The sequence below is a fragment of the Ambystoma mexicanum genome, chromosome 4p, assembly GCF_040938575.1.
Source record: "Ambystoma mexicanum isolate Mex_15411 chromosome 4p, UKY_AmexF1_1, whole genome shotgun sequence".
Classification (NCBI taxonomy): Eukaryota; Metazoa; Chordata; class Amphibia; order Caudata; family Ambystomatidae; genus Ambystoma; species Ambystoma mexicanum.
Window position 1 is genome coordinate 1,142,769,035 of NC_090927.1, and position 16,294 is coordinate 1,142,785,328.

At 42.9% G+C, this 16,294-nt stretch overlaps 1 protein-coding gene across 3 annotated transcripts in view; it reads right to left on the reverse strand.

The window, feature by feature from the left end:
* UTRN (utrophin) overlaps positions 1–9,202 on the reverse strand; it is a 2,010,688-nt gene extending 2,001,486 nt beyond the window's left edge. For 2 of the 3 annotated variants that reach the window (XM_069606726.1, XM_069606725.1), the window contains exon 1: positions 8,902–9,201. The gene's annotated coding sequence lies outside the window, so the exon portion shown is untranslated. Of the gene's footprint in view, positions 1–8,901 lie in introns of all 3 variants that reach the window. The other variant, XM_069606729.1, reaches the window with a different exon arrangement.
* Between the last annotated feature and the right edge of the window lie 7,092 nt (positions 9,203–16,294).

Below are 16,294 nucleotides of genomic sequence, written 5' to 3' on the forward strand. Positions count from 1 at the left end.
TAAATATGTCTTTTTAAAACTTAACATGTAGAGAGCATTTCGGCCATGTAAAAACTGATATCATAAGATCGACAATCATTAAAACAACTTTCCCAAGATGTGCTTTGTGCGATCAAATATTTTAACATTAAATTTTTTAACAATGTAATCCTTTTTGTTGAATTGGTTATGCACAAGGAATGTACTACTGAAGTGGTCGAAATTGAAGAGAGATATGGACCAGAGGTATACATAAGATATTGTAAAATATCAGTTATTCATTTTACCTTTCATGTAACATTTAATATGTTTGGATTTTGGTTATATTTGTAGATATGTACATATGATTCTTGAAGTGGAAGAGCAAATTGCATGGTTTATACATTTTCAAAATGCTGTTTTTCAGCTTGGTCTTGTGGTCGCCAAATCAAAACTTACTGTTTCAAGAAAAATTAAGAAAACAAGGGTAAACAGTTTTTTTACAAAGTAAGTTGTTTTGAAGTTATTTTATTCATATTATTTTTTTGAGGTTGCAATTCATATATTCTGTATGTGTGCTATAAGTTAATCATTTTTTTTTCCTTTGATTAGAGGCCTGGGAACAAGAGGAGCAGAAAGACTCAGACAACTATACAAACTTAATGATGTCACTTTCCAAACGATCACTTTAGAACAGCTACATTTGGAGGGTCAGCATTGTCCTCTCAAGATTCAGTGTCGTGATGCATATATCGAGTGGCTGGAAAGTAACCATGGATCATTGTTACAGCACACAACGTCACCCAGAAGAGACAGACAACACAGATGTTGTTTCAGAATTGCTTGCAGAAACGCTCACACAATCCACACCCTCAATAAAATGTCTAAGAAAGAGGCAATGTTCCCCATTTCCCCAATACATGGGGGGAAAGCCAGAACTATCACACACAGAAATAAATTAAGCGTCTTCGCAACCGATTGATGATTGCGCTTGTGATCTAGAATATGCCCTTTCTAGTATGGTGGTCTTGACCACCACCATGGAATCACAAATCACTGTACTGTAGGACGATTGGCTATTAAGAGAGCCAAAATACATTGTATATTCGACTGCTGCCTGATCGAGATTATGAAAATAATAAAATGTGATCATAAAATTGCATAGTAGGATTTGTTGGGAGCCATTGATGAAATGTACTCGTGTAGTCAAAGGCTCCAACCTGAAAATCACGGGTAGCTGTGTACATCACCATATGACATTTTCCTGGTTGGCTCAACGCAAGCTTGGAAAAGTGCATGCTGGAAATTTACTTTGTTCCTCTGCTTTGCTGTTTAGTGGATGAATGTTTAATAAAATGTAAAAGTTTCTGTAAATTTGTGGGACCTTGTTCCTTGCTAAAACCCAATACTACAAATATCAGAAGACGGTCTTGTTCCCTGCTAGTAGCCAGGCCTGGGCACTCAAACAGATATCAATGGACAATGCGCTTGCTGGCAAAAGGCTCAGGCTTGCTGATGATGGAACGTGTGACAGTCCTGCTAAATACTGCACTTACCACTTCCAAAACATGGAGAGCAAACAAATAGTAAGTTCAGTCATCATGCAAATGTCTGAAAGTACAATATATGTTGCCATGGAAAACATGTGTTTTCATTCAATCATTGAACTTCTACAATCCAGAAGAATGCAAATGGACCCGATAGCCACCGACGGGCACATAGGAATAGAAGAGGCCATCAAAGAGCAGTTTGTATACATAAAGCATCAATATGATACATGCCACAGTGCAAAATCAATTTCTAAACAATTGCAGTTGCTGGTAGATAAAAAAAAAAAAAAAATTAAAAAAAAGCCTATAGAAAACATTTTAAATTTGTCAAAGTCTATCAGCACCCATCTTCGTTGGAGCTCAAAACTTGGGATGGTTCCATAGATACTCCACTTTGAGTTCAATGCTGCACCATTGCTCAATCATGCACTCTTGGGGAAAAAACTAACATTTACACGAATGAGCATATGAACTACTGAGCACGGGGCAGGAACGTGAGAAAAAGGTGGTTGGTGCCAGTCTCCCATCCTCACACAGCACTTGAAAGCATTTTGTCACACACAATCTTCTCAAGAGACACGAGGGGACTACCCGAATTCTGCCACAATGGAGATTTGGAGGGGTTCCATAATATGTCTGTAAAGTACAGGCCTAAAGGGTTGAATTTTGGCATAGATGGTATAGAGGACAGAACAAGGCAGGCTGTACTTCCACACAATGAGAATGTTGCTAGGGAACACAGAATAACTGCAGGAACTTTCAGCATGCGTCGTTACAACAAAGAGTTTACAAAAAGAAGCAAACAGTGGGTGGCAAAGACGATATTCCAGTAGATTGATTTTGAATTTGTTAAAGATCCGACATTGAATGTGCGCACAATGCAAATGTATGGAATATCTCCATATTGTGCTTTGAGGGCCCAATCTATGCCATCTAACATTGCAAAAGAGGTTTGCCCTCCCAAACTTGAACTTGTTGAAAGGTTGACTTCAAGATTCAAATAATGTTTGGCTTACTTCACAATTTTTAACAAAGCCAGTTTCAAGCTTGTGCACAATGTTTGGAAACTGCTTTGATTGTACAAAAGAATAGTGTATGACTTGCAATGTAATTGTTTAATAATGTATTTTTAATGAATATTTTTTTATTGTTACTAAATAGGCATTAATAGTTCTATTTTATTTGCTTTTTTATTCATTTCCCCAATATCATTTATTTATATCACAATAAATGAATCTGATTTTTTAAGTATGGGACTTCCTTTCAAAATCATTGAAAGTCTTTCTGAAATTTCTAGATGCATATGCTTTTTTATTTTCAAACAATTTGTAAATAGTCTCTGCAAATAGCTTATTATTACGAGAAATAGAACATCCACAAAAAGTAAAGCAATCACATACTTGAATATTTTAAATACAACCAATGAAAGATGTACTATTAACATTGTGAGAATGCATCTTGCACACAGGACATGGATTGTCAGAACAACAACTGTTAATTGTGTTCCACAAGGAGCTGCATTGGCTTGCCAGTCAGGGATAAATATTTGGCAACAGCCACTCAATGGAATGACCCACTGTTCATGATTTAAACCGCTATATTGTTTACCCTATTTTACATACACACCATATGGAGTTCTTCCATTGCAGCATATCCTGGATGCCCCTTCATCCAACGATTACTTCAAATAAAATGTCATACCTAGGTTACCATGTTTTGCCATCCCTTCACACTTTACTGACTTCCTTTCCCTTACCTGGCACTCAACCCCTTTCATTTGTCCACATTGCCCAGTAAGTAATTGCTAATAAATATCCCCCTCCATTGCCCTGGTTCACATGTACATTTGCCATTAATGTTATGCAAGACATGAGAAAGTTGTCGTCGGGCAGTTGATGGTAATTGTAGTTATGGGGGACTGCTAATGGACAACACAGTGAAAGACGCAGAGTGCACTTTTAATTTGCAAACATATTGCACTTTCTTGTAAAGTTTGCTGCGTGTTTCAATTCACTGAAGCAGAGGTAACTGTGTGGTCTGTCATCAATTGATATGGTGATGGAGACAGAGTAAGTCTGAACAATAATATTTATTTGTGCTGTGCACAAAGCAGATGAGCTTTTCTTTGAAAGACAACATGCGGACATTCTCACTGCCTTTCACAGGAAAAGCTTTGAGGGGCAATATTTTCCATTATGTGCATACAATATGACAATTAATGGTACTATTATAATAATCTGTTCCACCCGGCAACTACATCCTTGACCTGTGCACAAAAGGGAGTACAACAATCTACCTTAATTGTATTTTTCAGGCTATTTCTGGGGGTGCTACCAAACTATGTATTTGTAAATGTCCTCAAAATAGTTCCAAGAATCTCAGCAGATAATTAGAGTAGCAGACACAGGGTTCGAAATTGAAAATTCAATTAGCAGGGGCTAAAACCAGCTCCTAGGTGTCGGCATCACCCAGTAGGTAGAAGCTACTGCAGGGGGAACCAGGAGCTACCAGACATGCTCCTTTAACTTTCTGGCCATTTTGTATGAACCATTGTGTTTAAATGTGTATTAGATGTGTCCTAATTCTTTTTAATTAACATTCTCAAATACTTAATGTCAAATGTACATGTTTCGAAGGCACCAGTTGGCCGTAGGAGCCAACAGTACCTCCTGGTATCTGTTGCTTTCAAGCTAACCAGGCTCTACTCTGCTAAAAGCAGGAGCTAAATAGCTCCCAGCTGTCGTCAGTTTCGAACCCTGAGACATACACATTGAAAGCAAAGAAAAAGTATTTTAAGATATGGAGCTGACAAGTAGGAATCATGCCAAGTGGCTGCAGACTGCAATAGACCAAACGTTTATGTGCCAGAGTGTTAGCCAACATTGAAATAACGAGAGAAAGAATATATGTCATTTTAATGCATATATTGGCAATGTGCACTATAAACATGTGCCTGTCGCCTTTGCTCATTTTCATCTTACTATGGAGGCCCATATGTGGAGAACACCCAGGTGCGCTTGCATAAATGCAGAAATCAAGGCAATTGCTGGAATAGATCTACACAGAAGACAGTAAGCCTCTTTCAAAACTGAACACATTCTAGGCATGCTGACATTTGAGTGATTTTTTTTTTTTTTGTTTTTATTGTTGCTCATTGCATGTGTGGCCCTGGGTGCAACAGTAAACCCAGCCTGGTGCGAAAACACCTCTTTGCCTCCACTTCCCATTCCGCCCGTGCCACCTATATATAAACCCACCACTTTTCATCCATCTAGATGGATGCATCTGTATTTCATGCTGTAACCATCTCTATATGTCAAATATGATTACTTAAATGAGTGTGCGTTATTAATCCGCACGGAAGGAGGGTAGCGAATAGCTACTTAGCTAACAGCAATACTTACTTATCACGTGTTTGGAACTAAGGAACTAGGTGCATTGAGTAACGTTGCAATGGATAGCATAGTCCCAAAGGTGAAACTAACCAATGGGCAGAATTTCAGAAGTCGTCGTATTGGGGTGAAGGTGGAAAAAAAGCCTGTTTTCATGATGTGTATTCAAATTCAGTTTTTTGAGCAAAAAAAGTGGCCCACTTTGACCCAGAAAACCGGACCACTATCATTTTTAAAAGCACGTCACCTAGGCGCATCTGTGAAAGAATCTGTAAATGTTGTGGGACCAGGTGCCTTGATACCGTCAAAAGGAAGTACATATTTTGGGATGATGAATACTTGAAATATTTCATTGTGTTTCAATGCACAGCTTGCCATTGAAAACAGTTAATAATATTGTTCATTTTTGTGGCATGGGTTCCCTAAAACGAAACGCACGGTGGCTTGCTGCGAACACAGAATAAAGGGTGTCAATGTAATTTGTCCTTGAATCAACCGTACTAACAAATTAAAGGACACAATGTGTCTAATATCCACAAATAATTGCTAAGATTCACTATATTGAAAGCTGACATAGGAAAGTTATGTTGCTATTACGGAGATCTGTCTTTCGAAGTGGTTGGTCATCCATCACATAGAGAGTAAGCATAGCTTTAAATAATATTTAGGCGAGTGAGGATGACATGTGAGCTGTATGCTTCATTAACGATAAATGTTCAATTTGACGCAAAGAATAGACATTGTATGTGTTAATTGTGATGTAAATTGATAGTTAACATATTTCTGTACTGTGTAAATTCAGTTATAAACTGGGTACTGAAATATGTTTTGGAACTCTCAATTTTACATAGTTATATTCTAACAATGTGCGCTTGCCATGGGTTCATTCTTCCAGTTGACATCTTCATCAACCGTAATTGGACAATAATCATCAACAACACATCTGTGATAAGCATTATCTGGGACGATCGCTAGACACCAATCGGTCCTTTTGCAGTGGCAGTAATAAGGAGCAACAGGTCAGCCTAAAGGTTCTGAAAACATGCAGATGTGAAAGTGTTGCATTTGAAAGTGAATCCTTTCTTCTCACTAACGGAACGCCATGTGCATCGTTCAAACATCAGTGATGGAATATAAGAGCTTTCTGTGAAGAATGCAAAGACTGGGATTAATCGATCGATGAACGAAACAGGCATTATAAGATCACTGTTCAGTTATACAAAAAATGCAAACCATGCAATGTTTCCTAGCTTTAGCCTCTATTGGTAAAAGTTAATGCTTTTGTTGACATAATCTGCCCTTTTGAGCATTATGTCAAAAATAAAAGTACTTCTTGCGTTCCCCACTATTGCTGTTTTTTTCCAACATATACGTTTTTTATCCTTTTTGTGAATAGAAACAAACGTTTGCATTTTTCGTGGATCTGTGTGTTTATATTCCTGGTTCTAAGTTATGTAACGTTAGTACGTGGGTGATGACAGAGTAAGTTTGGCTGTGATGCCCATGCACATCATTACAATAATTGGAGCATATCATTTTGACTGCTGGCATCAGCTTTAGGCATGGCTTATCTGAATTATTGCCCCAAAGGCACTTGAACTTAGGGTGATGGATCAACAGATAAGATTAGCACAAGATGGTGGTACCCAACCCGTCATTTTAGCATTTGGAAAAGTGAAAAAAATTGAAGGTAAAATACATTAGACATTTTTTTAAGATCAATGTATGCTCTGAATAATTACATGCCTGATCGGTTGGGCCAATAACATTTCCGTGTGAACTACACCTTTAAGCACCAGGCTTTAGCAGATGGTGTAATATTTAGTGAATACCCTGTAAGTTACACCTCATTTTAATTCCATTGACAGAACCCTGGAAACGTCAAATAAAGGCGAGTCACACTACATTCAGGTTGCCAAAGGTAGGCCATATTCCATGACTTGGCAGAATTTCCACTAAGGCCCACCCTCAATGAATCGTAAGAAGTCTTATAGTGAATCAGGTTTGCACTGCTCCATGAATCAAATTAAATGCGAGTTCAACTTTTTCCAGGTGAAAGAGTGTTATGCCGGGAAAAAGCTCAGTTAATTGCCACATATAGTTCCAGCGCAAATAAACAGTAACATTCTTCAGCTAATAAAAAAAATGTAAAAAAAAAAAAAATGTAATAAAAAAAAACACACTTTCAACTAAAAATAAATACAAAATGATGAGCTCCTGTTAATTTTAGCACTGGATTCATTGGGTTTTTGCCAAGTGACAAAAAATGCTGCGTAATCACTTAATTGCAGTTATTAATCAGCTCCTTTTTCACTAATATCATCCTCCTCCCTGTGAAAATAAATGTCTTAACCAAGTGTGAATGTAGCCACTGGATTTTTAGGCAATGTGCATGTCTCATCTGTTGATTTCAATGAATCCTTATAAAAAACAAGCATTGCCAAATTCAGCAATTTGGGCTATTTCATAGGCATTCGGCCAGAGCTATCAACACCTGCCCATATACTCAAACCATGTGCTAGATGTTGCCATTTTATGTCCAGGTGGTAGCGTTATATCCGAAATGCTCATTGCATACCTACACCAAAGTGAAAACTGTTGGCTTTGCCAGTGCTTGTACTACTGACTGCCCGTTAGCCAGTACATACGCCACGCTGTTGCAACCAACCACAAGACAGTCAATTGGGCCCAAACCAACCCTGGAGTTCCCCACTGGCTCAGGCTCAACTTTCACAGAAACAGTATAGCCACCCACTCCCCCTCCAGCCCCATACAGACAAACAAGCAGCTTGATATTCACAAGTTATTACATTTTTCTTTTCTTTTTGTTTTGTTTTAAAAAGGGCGCAACACGAAATCTCTCACACTCCACCATGATATAATCTGTTTTTTTTCCTTCTTCTTTGCATTCTAGGACTTGTAGTTCCGATTTTGTCATTATACATACAGGACTATGAGAACCAGAATGCAAAGCAAAAACCAGGACGGTATAAGCAGCTAGATCACATTACCCGTTAATTTTTATGACATTAAACACAGCTACAAAACCCCACTACTTGCTCTATTAATTCTGCATGTGTTGGTCCCATGAGAGCAAATTGTCACTGTAGTAATCCATATGGAAAAATACATTTAACTTGGGACATGTAAACGGATCCCAAGTGGTTGGCATGACCCAGGACATATAATACCAGGCACAGGTTTTGTCAGTCAATGAGCGGCTTGTGTGCCCTGGGAAAATCTCCCCTCTGCAGGCTTCTCACGGTTGGTTACACCGAGGAATGCAACTACTTCCATAAACACAACTGATTTCGTACACCGATTACAAGGCCCCTTTCCCCTGTGGAGCAAGCCCGCCCGGCCTCTTAATATGTAATCCACTCTCATCTCTGCAACCGCAAAAAGCCGCCTGTACGTCAACCTGCGTTGCCCGGTCCCCCCCCCCCCCATCTTAAAACAAGGGAAAGAGTAGACCCTGGCCCCCGTGTATGCACTTCACTTTACACATGTCCAAATCCCGACAGCAACCGAGGAATCCAACTAGTGAAACCCCCAGGAATGGAAAGAAGTGGAAAAAGAACACAGGGAAAGCAGGGGAGAGTTCGCGGCAGACAGGGAGAGTTAGGCTTATGTGTCATTAATTCAGAGGCTTGAAGAAGGGGGTGGCTCTGTCAATCTAGCACTGCGAACTGTATCGTAGATTAACACATTCAATCCGAATCAATACTATCTAATTAAAATAGGGATCCAGTTCATCCATTCCCACCTTTGCATTCTGGGACTTGTAGTCTCCCCAATTAAAATGAAAACTACAAAAACACTTGCTACACGTCAAAGTCTCCGAGAAACATATGGTTTAGAATACAAACAAAAGGGCGGAAGGGGTACAGTAAGCAAGCAACCAGGGGCGCACGAACCCATCGAAATTGCAGGTCAGCAGCCCTCATGCGCCTGGAACCCGATCCCCGTTCATGAATTATTTCCCGGCTCTCTGCTCTTACCTGTGGCGAACCTTTGTCCCACTTTCGCCGGAGAGCCAGACGGGGAAGCGCCAACTCCTTCCCTCCTCTCTGCTCGTGAAGCAAACTAGTCTTCCAGCCACCAAACACAGCCTCCACACCCACGCGTTGCAAACCCAAAATATAAAAAAAAACCACAAGTGGCTTTGGTTCCAAAAGTCTAAACAGGAGGTGTGCGGCACAGTAAGTTACGTGAACCAAAAAACCGAGAGGTTCCCCAGAAGAAAATCCAGCTATCCCCCCTCCCGCCCAACTCCTGCTGAGCAAACTTCGCACAGAGCCGAGGCAGCAACTGGTCCCTGTCCTCTCCCGCCCTCTCCCAGAGCTATCCACCCTCCTCCCTAGCTGCCCTTCCCCCTCTGGCTCGCTGTCAGTGTCCTCCCACCCCGGGGCACTCCCCCAGCCCAGTTCACACTGTGGCTCCGCCTCCCGGCTCTCCAAGAAGCAGGCGCTCTCCTCTCCCGGGCGGCTCAGCCCGGCCTGGGAAAACGTGGCACGGTCAGCTGACAGCAGGGGCAGGGGCTGTCCCGACTGTGCCCGCGCGCGCGGTGGTGGCACTGCCTGGGAGCAGTGACCGGTCCCGCATGGCTGCTTTGTTACTATAGCATTTCATAAGGGGATGATACGTTCACTGCACTACACGCTCCATCTAGTCTTAAATCGCCGTGATAGCCACGGCCCCACCAGCATTTCGGCCCCCTGCGGAGGGTCAGATGCCAAAGGCTTTGCCCGGAATGTATTTTGAAGAGGACAAGATTATATTAGTTTAGTTGCGATCGATATGCACGTTTTTTAAAAAAAATCTTCCTAAAAACGCAAAATCGCTGCAATAGGAAAACACACCTCTAAATCTGTCGTGTAAATTGAACGCAGAAATATGTGATTTATAAATCACTACCATTTGTTGCTGGTTCAAAAGTAAAACAATACCTGTAAATATTGTGTTGTCAGGGCGGGTTCTGGGCAGTGGCATTCAAACTTTTTAAAACACGTTAATGTCTTGCCATGTAGGAAAATAAAGGTCTACTTGTCCATGGAAGACATATTCAGCGTTGGCAGTGATTTATGGTTACTACTTTGGCAGTGAGTGCAGACGCTTTTTAAGTTTGATATATATATGTATATATATATATATATATATATATATATATATATATATATATATATATATATATAATATGGCGATAGGCTATATTATATATATCCTATACATCACAGATCACATCACTAATTACATGTTGTAGGAGAACACTGATTACATCACAAATTGCATGACTGGTTACATCACTGGTGACTGTTAAACTCAGGACCGCAAGCGGCAATTAGAATTCGGCAAGTGCAATAACGGACACGACACTCGTACGACTGTTAGGCTTCTTCTTTATTTATCGACTGCCCTTTTTCCCGCGGTAACCCCTCCCTCCTTACCACGTGGGACGCAGCCCACTTTTCATCTTCACGGAAAGAGGACTGTTCCTCCTGACGCATAACGGCCATAGAGATAGGACATTACATCTTCCCCCTCCTTGAAACAACACTTCACTGGTGTTCAGTTGAATTCTTCAATCCATCTTATTGGTCTACGAATGACCCTCTTGGACGGGCTACGTACCGATGGGGCTGATGTTGCCAGTGTACTGTCACCTTCGCTGCCACTGTCATCCGCATCTCTTTCTTCCTCCCGATAGCTAGAGTCAGTGTCTGAGGAGTCACCTTCCGAAATTGTTGATGCGGTGGCGGTGGTGTCGGTGCTGTTGAAAGCCTTGAAGAAAGATGAGTTTCTAGTGATTGTGCTGTTGGGGCTGGAGGCCGTTATCATTGACCCTTGAATGTGGGTTACTCTCATGGGATCTGGCTTGAAAGCAGGCATGTCCTTCGTGACTTGTTTTTGTCGTACTAGTACTTGGTCGCCGATGCAGATGGTGTTAGGTCTGGCATTTCTTCTTATATCAGTGTATCTCTTCATTTTAATCTTGCTTTCTCCGTCTTTGCTTCTGGCTTTCTTTGTGTGCGAGAACTCATCCTTTCTTTGCACGTGATGAGGAAGTCGTGTCTTAATAACACGTCCGAACATTAGCATTGATGGGCATTCACCCGTCGAGCTGTGCGGTGTGTTCCGATACTCTCGCAACAAAGTGCAGATGGCTTGCATGAACGATCCATTTGTAATGGAGCAGATTTGTAGAGTGCGCTTAAGGTTTCCCATGAAACGTTCTACCATTCCATTCGCCTGGGGCCACAGCGGTGTTACCTTGTGGTGTTGGAACCCAAGATGTTCTGCGAACATTGCAAAGTCGTGGCTCGTGAAAGGAGGACCATTGTCCGACTTGACTCTGGAAGGTATGCCATAGTCGGCGAATGTTTTGTCCAGTGCAGGTATGATGGACTGTGCACTGGTCGAGTGAACCAGATGTACTTCTGGGAATCGCGACATTTCGTCAATAATTACCAAGACGTACTTGCCATTTGTCAGCGGGCCAAACATGTCTACAGCTACTTCATCCCACACTTGCAGTGGCATCTCCGAGGTTTTGAGTGGTTCTGGGAACGTGCGCGGTGCCACCGCCTGACATGGTAGGCATTTTCGTAGTAGCTGTTCTACTCGTTCATCTATAGATGGGAACCATACCTTGGTTCTAAGCTGCCTCTTGGTTGACACGATTCCTCGGTGTCCAGCATGTGCAATGTCTAGTATCTGATCTTGCAAGGTTCTTGGGATGACTATTTTGTTTTCTTTCAGTAATAGTCCTTCCGGTGATGTAGATAGCATGTGACGAACTAGTTTGAATGTGCGGAAGTGTTGTTCCTCTTCCGTGGACAGAGAGGATGCTCCTTTCGCGTTGACTTGCCATTGGTTCGATTTGAGGCAGGTCTGCACCTTCTGGAGTAGTCCGTCCTTCTGTGTCTCTTCAAGTAGTTGTGCCGTGGTGATGTATTTCGGTAGCGCACTGCTGATCAGGTATCTGAGGTATTGATTTGCTTTGTATGATTGGCGCTCGTCCTGGGCCGGGAGTGGATAGCGTGATAGGAAATCGGCTGGATTGTTGTCTTTGCCTGGTCGATGTATTATCTTGAAGGAGTATTCTTGTAATCTTAGACCCCATCTGGCGATTCGGGGTGGCATTCTCGCGTTTGGTTTCCCATAAATGGTGGTGAGGGCTTGGTGATCTGTGATTATGGTGAATGGGCGTCCATACAGAAATAGGTGATAGTGCTCACACGCCCACACTACCGCTAGACTATCCTTTTCTGGCTGAGAGTAAGCGCATTCTGTCTGGGAGAGGCTGCGGCTGGCATAGGCTACAATTTTTCTTGGCGAGTCAGGGGATGCACCAGGCCTGGATTGTGCTAATATTGCTCCTAGTCCAACTGGGCTCGCATCTACTGTGAGTTCGGTGTCCAGGTCGGGATCATAATAAGCCATGCAGGAGGCTGTTGCAATTCTCTTTTTGATTTCTTGGAAGGCTTCTTCGCAATCATTTGACCACTGAAATTCTTGATGTTTTCCTGTTAGGAGTCGCAGCGGCGTGCTTACTGAGGCGAAATCCTGTATGTAACGGGTGCAATAACTCGCCATTCCCAGGAAAGAGCGTACTGCTGAAACGGTCGTGGGTGTGGGCGTCTCAACTAGAGCTTGCACCTTTTCCGGGCCTGGTTTTAGACCATCCTTTGTAAAGATGTGTCCAAAGAATTTTAGGGTGGATTTGCTTATTTCGCATTTGTCCGGGTTGAGTGTGAGGTGGGCATTTTCCAGTGCCATACAGACTCTCCTCAGCGTGTCATCATGGCTTTCTTGTGTGATGCCAAATATCAAAATGTCGTCCGAATAGTTTAGGCAGTTAGGAATATGTTTTATCACTTGGTGTATTTCATTTTGGAATATTTCGGCGGCCGCCGACACTCCAAAGCTGAGTCTTTTATATCTGAACAGACCTATGTGCGTTGAGAAGGTAGTGATGTACCTCGAGGTAGGGTGTAGTTCCAACTGATGGTATCCCTTATTCAGGTCTAGCTTAGAGAACACTTTGGATCCATGCAGTAAATGCATCATATCAGTCATTCTTGGGGCCAGGTGTCGTTCCCGCTCTATGGCTACGTTAGGGGCCCTCATGTCCACGCAGATGCGAATACTGTCTTTGCTGTCTTTCTTCGGTACGGGTACAATGGGAGATACCCAGGGAGTTGGTCCCGATGCTGGTTCTATGATGTCCTGCTGCAATAAGGATTGGATCTCGTTCTCCACATGCCTTTGAATGTTTAGTGGTATGCCTCTGTAGTGCTGTGCAGTCGGGGTTATTTGGGGGTTGATATGTAGCTTTACTTGTTTGTCCTTTAACTTACCCAAACCTTTGAATAGAGAAGGAAACATTTGTTTTATCAGGTCTTTGTGGCTGGTAGTGTAGGCCGACATTATTTGATACATGATTTGGATGAGTCCCATTTGAATTGCAGATTTGAAATTCAAGATGCTGCCCCCTGGTACATCTCCTTTTATGACGTATATTTTGATCGTCTGACTTCTATCTTTGTATTGACAGTGTGCCATGAACATCCCTTGGCAGTTGAGAGGCGTGTTCAAACCATAAGAGTATATTAATGTGTCCGATTCTTTTAGTGATTTCTTGTGGTTGAGTCTCGTGTAGGTCTCATCATTTATGACATTTACTGTTGCCCCTGTGTCAATTAGGAATTCTCTGTTTTGTCCGTTTATTTGTAGTAGCAGAGTGGGACTGTATTCCGTGGCTATGCTGTTTCCAATTGCATGCACATATCCCCTTTTCCTGTCCCCACTGGATGAGGATGATTGAGAGTCTCGCCTTCTGAGGGGTGAACTTTCTAGGTGTCTAATCTTTTGTCTGGAGTGTCTCCTGCTCTCATACTCTCTTCTTTCATCCCGCCTTCTCCTTTCTCTTGGCATATCACGGGACGAGCTTTGAGAGTGATGTCTGGAACCTGTGGGTGACTGCCTCCTATGAGATCTCGGGCTTTCCTTTTTTGACTTCGGTCTGACCTCCTGGTGTCTCGGTGCACTTCAGACGATGGGAAGAATTTGATGTTTCTGCATACTGATTGGAAATGGTTTTCACCTCCGCACTTGTCGCAGTTGTGTCCTATGGCTGGACATGGACCAACGTGAGGATATTTGAAACCGCACCTATAGCATTTTTTTTGTTCAGTGAGACGTGGTGCTTCTTTGGACGTTCTGATGGGGCATATCGAAGCCGTGGAGGCAGACTGAGTGATTTTGATGTTGTCCAGTGATTCAGTCTGTTGCGTGAGCGCAGCGTCCGCTCGTGCGAGTTGCAGTATTTCTTCTAATGTCCTGCTCTTTTGGAGTAATTTCTTCCTGAAGTCTTGAGAGGCACACCCGGCGATGGTTTGGGATTTTATTGCTTCTTCCGTTGAGTATCTGTCAAAATCACAATATTTTGCTCTTTTCCTAAGCCGCACTACAAAACTGTCCATGTTTTCACTGCTGTCCTGCGTGGAGGTGTGGAAGATGTGACGTTCATAATCAACATTTCGCAATGGTGCAAAGTAGGCATTCAGGGCGTCTATAATACCTTGGAAGGTGTCTGTGTTGTCCTCAGGCATTTCAAAAACGATGTCTCGCACCACTGATCCTAGTGAGTGGAGTAGAATTCCTCTCAGTCGGCGCTCCTCTCTCACCCCTGATGCGTCTATGTAAACATGTAGTTCTTTGAGCCATCTGGCCCATCTAGGGGCAAGGCTGCTTGTGTCAGACATGTCGAAAGGCGGGACAGCCAGTAGTTGTAGTGATTCAGAGCCACAGTCGTCTTTGTGGATGGCTTGGCGGGGCGTGGAACTGGAAGAGGGGCTCAAACTGCCGCTGTCTGGGTTGTCTGCAGACATTTTAGTTTCCTGTCTGTGCTCACAATGTGTGTCGTAGCGGCTTGCCTTGTGTTTTTCAGCTCTTTTTCCGTGCACTAGAGCTGTTGCACGTATGGTAGTCCTTTAATGCCCTCCTCGCGCTGTGCCTGCGTCAGTGTGGGTTAAAATAACAAGTGCGGGCGTTACCCGCTGAGCACCACGTGTAATACGCGGCTCTCTGAGCACCGCGCGTAACACGCAGCATGCGTGACACGTGGGTCGGCGGTTCCTTCCCGGCTTATGTTTGCGGCGCGGGCGGAGGCTCTTACTTGCGTGTGTCGGGGTCTCGGCTCCGCGGGTGGCGCCGGTTGAGGCAGTCAAGCGCCTGGGTTCACACGCCGCCAGCCGTCAGGGCTTACGCTTTAGACGTGCTCCGGCATCCGATTAATCCTCGTCGCCATTGTTAAACTCAGGACCGCAAGCGGCAATTAGAATTCGGCAAGTGCAATAACGGACACGACACTCGTACGACTGTTAGGCTTCTTCTTTATTTATCGACTGCCCTTTTTCCCGCGGTAACCCCTCCCTCCTTACCACGTGGGACGCAGCCCACTTTTCATCTTCACGGAAAGAGGACTGTTCCTCCTGACGCATAACGGCCATAGAGATAGGACATTACAGTGACAACACTAATTACATTGTATGTAACTAATTACATCAATAATGGGATTAGACATAACATAATAAATTATCTCATACAAACTTTGATTATTTTATTAACAATTTAGGCCGTGGACTTGGCCATAATGAAGGCTGTAGTCATTTTCCATCACCGAGTAGGCCATAGCTAGTGGTCAGCTAGTGTTAAAAAATACCATTGTCAATAGTTAAAAGCCCTGCCTAGTAGCCCATCACTGTTATAAAATATACAGTGGGCAACGTGGAAAGCTGTAGTCAGTGGCCATTGCTAAGGGCCATAGCTAGTGCCCATTAATATGTCAAAATATACAGTCAGCACAGCCAAAGGCCATGGCCACTGGCTAGTATTGTGTTAAAGGCAATGCTTACTGGCTGGGTAGTGTATATAATGTACAATGGGCATGGCCGAAATCCATAGCTCGTGGCTAGTAGGTGTTGTATAATACACAGTGGGCACTGCTGAAAGCTATCGCTTCTGGCATGTTAGTATTTTAAAATATACAGTGGACAATGACAAAAGATTTACAAACTGCTCATGGTCAAAGGCCATGGCTACTAGTTCATCTATATGTTAGAATATATAGCAGGCACAGCAAAGGTTGTGGCTCCTGGCCAGTATTGTGCTAAGGGCTATGGGTAGTAGCTGGTTAGTAGTGTATATAAAATAAAGTGGACACAATTTAAGGCTGTTCCCACTGGGGAAGGCCAAAGCCTATGGTCGGTGGCCTTTTAGTATTTTAAAATCTGCACATGGCTGAAGGCCGTAGCTAGTGTCCATGACTGAAGGCCGTGATTAGAGCCCATTAATGCGCTAAAATATATTTTGCCATGTACACTGATCATG